At 40.2% G+C, this 7,610-nt stretch overlaps 1 non-coding gene and 1 pseudogene across 1 annotated transcript; both read right to left on the reverse strand.

The window, feature by feature from the left end:
- Positions 1-182: 182 nt before the first annotated feature.
- Positions 183-2,746, reverse strand: Nme2-ps7 (NME/NM23 nucleoside diphosphate kinase 2, pseudogene 7; annotated as a pseudogene).
- On the reverse strand, positions 1,198-1,302 carry LOC120101170 (U6 spliceosomal RNA). The gene has a single exon (XR_005501567.1). It is a non-coding gene; the product is annotated as a U6 spliceosomal RNA (small nuclear RNA).
- Positions 2,747-7,610: the final 4,864 nt, after the last annotated feature.

A 7,610-nucleotide genomic window follows, 5' to 3' on the forward strand; every position in this document is an offset into this window, starting at 1 on the left:
CCCAATGTAGGGGAATGTCAGGGTGGAGAGGTGGGAAAGGGTGGGTTGGGTGGGGGAACACCCTCATAGAAGAAGGGGGAGAGGGGATGGAATGGGGGTTTATGGACCAGAAACCAGGAAAGGGGATAAGATTTGAAATGTAAATAAATAAAAATATCCAATAAAAAATCTGGCTAAAATAAAGTTACAAAGCTCTTTAGTTGAAATTTCTTTTGGAAGTTTTATAATGTAGGATTTATGTTTAGGTCAAGTTTATGTACGGGTTGAGTTGTAAATTGAAGTTTATTTGTTCATGTAAATATCTAGTATGATCTGTCAAAAGATATTTTCATATTAAACTGCCTTTATTTCTTCAAACTAGGTTGACTGGACATCTGTGGATGTGTTTTTGTACTATCTACTCTATTCCATTAGTTTGCCAAGACTTACAGCAGTGCCACAATGTCCCAAGTACTATAAATTGAAATTAAGTCCCATTAGTCTTTTGTTTTGTCAAAGTTGATTTGCATAATATGTGTCTTCTATTTACTTATTAACTTTAAAATTACGCTGCTAGCTTAGACATTTTTTTCCCAGTTCCAAAGTCTTTGCTGTTTTAGAAAAGATGCTCCATCCAGTCAGTAGGATGAAGAGCTGTGTCCAGGAACCCCGTCAGTAGTGCTGAAAAGGACTCTGAGTTCTCCACCTCTACTTGTACACCCAGTCATGGGCACAAGATTTGTAGTCAATAAGTTCTCCATGCTTAAACCATAGACCGATCTCTTTCTCGGCACTTTCCACTGAATTGCTGCCGTGGATGATGTTCCTGCCAACTTGAATGCAGAAATCCCAATGAATGGTACCTGGTTTAGCATCAGCTGGATTCGTCTCTCCCGGCGTCGCTCGGCCTGTTTTCACCACATTGAGCCCCTCCCTCATGGCCATCACAAGCCCTGAGTTCAGGTACTATAGCCCGGGGAAGACAGGACGGTCTTTCAGGTCAGTGTAATGCTGCTTCCGATGTTCTACCGAAGTCCGAAGGAACTTCATGGCCACCAGGCAGAACCCCTTCTGCTCGAATCGCTTGATGATCTCACCCACCAGGCCGTGCTACATGCCATCTGGCTCGATGGCAATGAAAGTATGCTTGAGACAGCCACGGTCGGAAAGCCAGTGGGTCGGTTGGTGGTCCGAAAGCAGGTGGGTCGGCTGGTGTCTCAAAATATGGAACTTAACAGATTTGCGTGTCATCCTTGCGCAGGGGCCATGCAAATCTTCTCTGTATCGTTCCAATGTTAGTGTATGTGCTGCCGAAGCGAGCACTCGTATAGACATTTTTATTGAGAGAGAAATTAATCCATAAGTTAATTAGAGGAATACTGATACCATGATAAAATTTAATAGTTACACTTACTAGATATCTCTTCCTTTACTTACATTTGCTTCTGTTTCTCTCAGCATACAGAATGTTCTCATCTTTTGTTAGACTTATTCATTTGGATGTGGTTTAAAAACTTAGCTTTACTTTTTTGGAAATTCCGGGTGCTGAACTCCCAGTTTAATATATACATATTAAGGCAAGTACTCCTCCACTGTACTGTAACCCTTGTTTTATTATAGTGGTTTATTTTTGTTTTGTTGTTTAAGTCTGTATTTTAAGAAAGGTTCCCATTAAGTTACCCAGGCTGGCCTTGAGTGCACTTTGAAGTTAGACTATTCCTTAGAACCTTCCTGATGTTCCTCTCTCAGCCTCCTATGTATTGGAGTGACGGGCCTTGATTAGTGATATTTTAAGTGGGTGCTTTTTAATTTCCAGTTGCTCTCTGTTACTATATAAAATCACATCCAAGTTCCAGCAGATTGTGGTGTGTGTGTGGTGTGTGTGTGTGTGTGTGTGTGTGTGTGTGTGTGTGTGTGTGTGACAGATCAGATTCCGTGGAAAACTCATCTCATATAATTCTGAAAATAAGAATGCAGTTGGTTGAGAATAGTTTTCGCTATCTTGGTTTTTTTTTTGTTATTCCAAATGAATTTGCAAATTGCTCTTTCTAGCTCTATGAAGAATTGAGTTGGAATTCTGATAGGTATTGCATTGAATCTGTAGATTGCTTTCGGCAAGATGGCCATTTTTACTATACTAATCCTGCCAATCCATGAGCATGGGAGATCTTTCCATCTTCTGAGATCTGCTTCAATTTCTTTCTTCAGAGACTTGAAGTTCTTGTCGTACAGATCTTTCACTTGCTTGGTTAGAGTCACACCGAGGTATTTTATAGTGTTTGTGACTATTGTGAAGGGTGTCGTTTCTCTAATTTCTTTCTCAGCCTGTTTATCCTTTGAGGTTATTGATTTGTTTGAATTAATTTTATATCCAGCCACTTTCCTGAAGTTGTTTATCAGGTTTAGGAGCTCTCAGGTGGAATTTTTGGAGTCACTTAAGTATATGACCATATCATCTGCAAATAGTGGTATTTTGACTTCTTCCTTTTCAGTTTGTTTCCCTGTGGCCTCCTTTTGTTGTCTGATTGCTCTGACTCAAGAACTTTACCAAAGATCATTACCAATTCTACATCTGATAGAGGGCTAATATCCAAAATATACAAAGAAGTCCAGAAGTTAGACTCCAGAGAACCAAATAACCCTATTAAAAATGGGATACAGAGCTAAACAAAAATTTCTCAACTGAGGAATACTGAATGGCTGAGAAGCACCTAAAGAAATATTTAACATCCTTAATCATCAGGGAAAAGCAAATCAAAACAACCCTGAGATTTCACCTCACACCAGTGAGAATGGCTAAGATCAAAAACTCAGATGACAGCAGATGCTGGCGAGGATGTGGAGAAAGTAGGACACTCCTCCATTGTTGGGAATGCAAGTTGGAAATCAGTCTGGCCTTTCTTCAGAAAATTGGACATAGTGCAATCTGAGGAACCAGCTGGGCGTATATCCAAATATGCTCCAGCATATAACAAGGACACGTGCTTCACTATGTTCATAGCAGCCTTATTTATAATAGTCAGAAGTTGGAAAAAAAACCCAGATGTCCCTCAACAGAGAAATGGATATAGAAAATGTGGTACATCTACACAATGGAGTACTACTCAGCTATTGAAAACAATGACCATGAAATTCTTAGGCAAATGGACAGAATTGGAAAATATTATCCTGAGTGAGGTAACCCAGTCACAAAAGAACACACATGGTGTGCACTCACAGATAAATGGATATTAGCCCAAAAACTTGAAATATCCAAGATACCATTCACAGATCACATGAAGCTCAAGAAGAAGGAAGACCAAAGTGTGGATGCTTTAGTCCTTCTTAGAAAGGGGAACAAAATAATCAAGGAGGAATTATGGAGAAAAGGTGTGGAGCAGAGACTGAAGGAAAGACCATCCAGAGACTGCCCCACCTGGGCATCCACCCTAATACAGACATCAAACCCAGAAATTACTGTCGATGCCAAGAAATACTTGCAGACAGGAGCCTGATATAGCTGTCTCCTGAGAGCTCTGCCAGTCTGACAAATACAGAGGCAGATGCTTGCAGCCAACCATTGGACTGAGCACATGGTCTCCAGTGGAGGAGTTAGAGAAAGGACTGAAGGAGCTTAAGGGGTTTGCAACCCATTGGAAGAACAACAATATCCACCAACCACACTCCCTACAGACTAAACTACCAACCAAAGAGTACAGGTGGAGGGACCCTTGGCTCTTACCGCATATGTAGCAGAGGTTGGCCTTGTTAGACACCAATGGGAGGAGATGCCCTTGGTTCTGTGAAGGTTTAATGCCCCAGTGTAGGGAAATGTCAGGGTGGGGAGGAAGGAGTTAGTGGGTGGTTGGGGGAGCACCCTCATAGAAGCAGGGGAATGGAGGATGGGGTAGGGGGTTTCCAGAGGGGAAACCAGGAAAGGGGCTAATATTTGAAATGTAAATAAATAAAATATCCCAAAAAGGAGAATGCAGTTGGTTTTCATTCATTTATTCACTCATTCGTTTGTATCTTTTTTGCCCTCATTATCCTCTCTAGTAACTAATATATGATGTTTAGAAATGATGAGAGCAATTATTCATGGTGTCTTTCCACTCCTACCCTGATAGAGCTGTTTCCCTTTTTCAACCGTGACTAAAGCCCTACTATGTACTGTGATGAGCCTATCATGAGGCTAATGGCTTCCCTTTAATCAGTCAGTGGTTGTATTAGGAGGATGGTCCAGTGTCCCTGATGCTAGAAAGAAAGTTTTGTGTACTGCAAGCAGCCAAGTAGTATGAGAACATGATTAATTGTGTGATCAATCATAACTACTACTGGGGAATTTCAAATGGGCCAAGTAGAAATAACAACTATGATGCTTGTGACAGTTTTTCACACGGTGTTGATGGCAGAGCTCTGCTCAGTGTCTTTCTCCTGTGAATGACAGATGCGTGTATCTGTTGATTGAGGCACTGGGGATCAAGCCATTGCTTTCTTGTCCTCTGCTTAGTTTAAATGTCTTTCTCCCGTAAACCGTGTCTCTAGAGGGCAGACAGCAGACTCTGAAGAGCTGCTCAGGGTAGCTCCAATGCTCCATTTTACTTTCCTTTCACTATAATACTCATTTACAATACTAGGTCACTGTAAAATCTAATTTCTTGCTCATCTTTTGCCTGGCAATCAAAATATGTTCATTTGTATTGTCAGGAATCTCTACCAAGCAAAACGATAAAAGTCAGAAGAAAGTTCATTTGCTAGTCAAAGGAAATATAATCCCAGTCTAAAAACTAACATGTTCTTCTGAAATCCTTTTGGAATTGTATATATGGAGTGGGAGATATCAATATTCGTCTTCAATGCCTTCATACTTAAAAGGGATAGATTGAGCTCTATAATTTAACTGCCAAATCCAACATTCATATCCATCTGGACATTTTTAAAAGGATCCTTGAGCCAGTCACAATTGGCAGTTGGTTGTATAATCACACCTGCATATGGTGCGGAATTTATTTTTTTTTAATAGGCAACAGTTAGAGCATGAAAATTATTGCATGGTGTGCCTTTACTGAGAACCCAGGCTTCAACATGTTTGCACATGTGAATAATTATATCACACTTTTAATGCTCTCTGTTAACAAGCTTTTGTTCTTTATTGTCTACAAATCAAATTAGTTGAGGATACAGTACATTTTGAAATCGTTTGGAACAAGTTTTGGTATTTTAAAACTTTCTTTATTCCAAAGTTTTGAAAAACCAAAAGGAAAAGTCACAAACCCCCAAAACCAGTGGAAGAAAAACCGATAAAGCCAACAACAAATTAAATGTGCTAAACACCTATGCTATAAGAGAATTGCAGGTTGATCCATATCTCTCTGTGTCTGCCAGCCTCCATTGAACTCTAACCCTCTGTATGCAAAGACAATCTTTCATAGTCGTGCATCTGGGGAGAATCTTGGCTTCAAAGAGATTGCATTTGCATTGGTGAAAAGTAAGATGCTAAGTCTTTTCTCCTTGCTTCCCTCGCAGGCACAAGTCTAGCCACGCATTACCCCAGCTCTCTGCAGAAGTAGAGCTCTTACAAGGTGTGGTTGTGTGTCCAGATGATTTCTAAGAGACACAAAAGTAATTGGAAAGGAAACTTGCTGCCAGAGAGGGAGTCTGGGAGAAGCTATTAAGCATCTACCTTGCCTGTTTTGTTGGTCAATAGAATCAGGATTAGGAAGACGACAAAGACAATCCACAGAGAGCACGTCACATCATCTTGCTCAATGTGACTCACTTCCTTAAACCAATGTTCACCGTGTGAAAGGCCAAGAGAGAGTGGTCACTAGTACTGATGAGGAAAATCCATCCAAATACCTTTTCCAGAAGCTTTAGTAACCTCCAACCAGCACAAAAAGGACATTTAAAAAACAAAAATAGTATTTAAAATGTAGACTACTGTGTCTATAGGTAACATCCATCTCACATGTGCAAGAAATCTGCGTTTATGCTTTGATCAACAGGGGCTTTCTTTTTCTTCAGGATCCCAATCATGTGAGCTCTCTCTCTCTCTCTCCCTCCTTGATTTCTCTCTTCCTTTCTGCTCTCTGGCTGCACCATCACTGCTGACATCAAAAGGTTTTCCTACCCTTTCAAGAGAAGAAAGTTCTTTTGAAAGATTTGCGACTTCTAAGGCTGCTGTAATCAAAAAGCACCATTTGAAAATAAAATCATATTTTTAAAAATAAATGTGGTTGCTTTTATCTGTTTGATACAAGGCCGATAATATGGAATTTTAGGATGGACCTCACACTTGGGTTTGACCCCCATAAAAAGAATGAGGGAAAAATCAGGCAGGGAAGAAACTATTCTTGCAGTTCCCAAAGGGAAGTGTTTTTAGGGCATGGGTAGGGCAAGTGTCAGCACAGAGCATTTTGTAATCATCACAAATGTGACTTGAACACTCAAGCTTGGGAGGGATGTGTGCTAATGGAATGGGTGGGGATAACATTTGGAAAAAGAGCTGATCTTAGCGAGGGTCATGTGTTTGGACCAAGTAGTAATTTTCTTATGAGCAATATTTGTTTCTGATGATAAAAATCCAATTCTTAGCTAGAAGAAAAGGGTTTCGTCTTATACAAAACAATTCATGAGCAAGCAACGGTTGACCAGGACATTATTTATAAAGACTTATAAATTATAAATTTATCTTATAAAGTTAGACCAATCTGGAGCAAACAATGAATACACTCCAGCTGGTTTAAGAAGAAAAAGTATTAAATGTTTGCAGAATAAGTAGACAGGATGTAGGCCAATAGAGCAGTGGGGAACTTGAACCACACAGCAGAATCTTTTCCTTTCTTCAGGAATGGCCTCAAGTCCCTGGGAAAGGAGAGTACTTCCTTCCCTACCTTACTCTGGCTGAAATCCGCCCCCAGTGCAGTGGGATAATAGCTCTTGATGCCCGTGGAAGATCCAGGGATGGTCACTGAAAGCCTTGAACTCGGTTCCAGGGCAAACATGACTTCGTTCCAAACCAGAGTCATCCTCTAGATCATGCATGTCTTTCAAGTCATGCTAACTTCTCTTCTTGGAGTAAGCCAGAGCATGGAAACACAAGTTAGCTGAGAATCACAATAGTTGGTCCTGCTCTCTAGTATCACATATGGGAATGGTTCTCAACTTTGCTGCATATTAGAATTGCTTTCAGAATTCCACAGCCAAGCCCACAATGAACACAGATGTTTCTTGGTTCCTGATGAGCTCATAAGCCCACTGTAAGTTGAAACTATACTGATTCAAAATGTGTTCAGCCCATGGATTTTCCTAGACATCATGGTTTAGCAATACAATACAATGCAGAGTACAAGACGGTTTCCCTCATGATCGTGGGTAGAGAGTTATGGCTCCATGTTGACAAAGTACAGTATCACACATCACTAGCTCAGAGAAAGATAAAAATTCAAAAATTGAAATAAAATGTCAACTTTCTACCAATATAGAATTTTTTTTAAATCCTAAATCAAATCACTGGAAGTTGTGGCCACTTATAAGTGGAAATCTCTGAGAACTCACAATGTTTTGTTCTTATTTTCACTTTGAAATGCTGCCACTGCAGGTAAGTATAATGTAAGTCACTATTTAACAAGAGATAGATAAGACATGGATGC

This window comes from Rattus norvegicus, chromosome 2 (genome assembly GCF_036323735.1).
Source record: "Rattus norvegicus strain BN/NHsdMcwi chromosome 2, GRCr8, whole genome shotgun sequence".
NCBI lineage: Eukaryota > Metazoa > Chordata > Mammalia > Rodentia > Muridae > Rattus > Rattus norvegicus.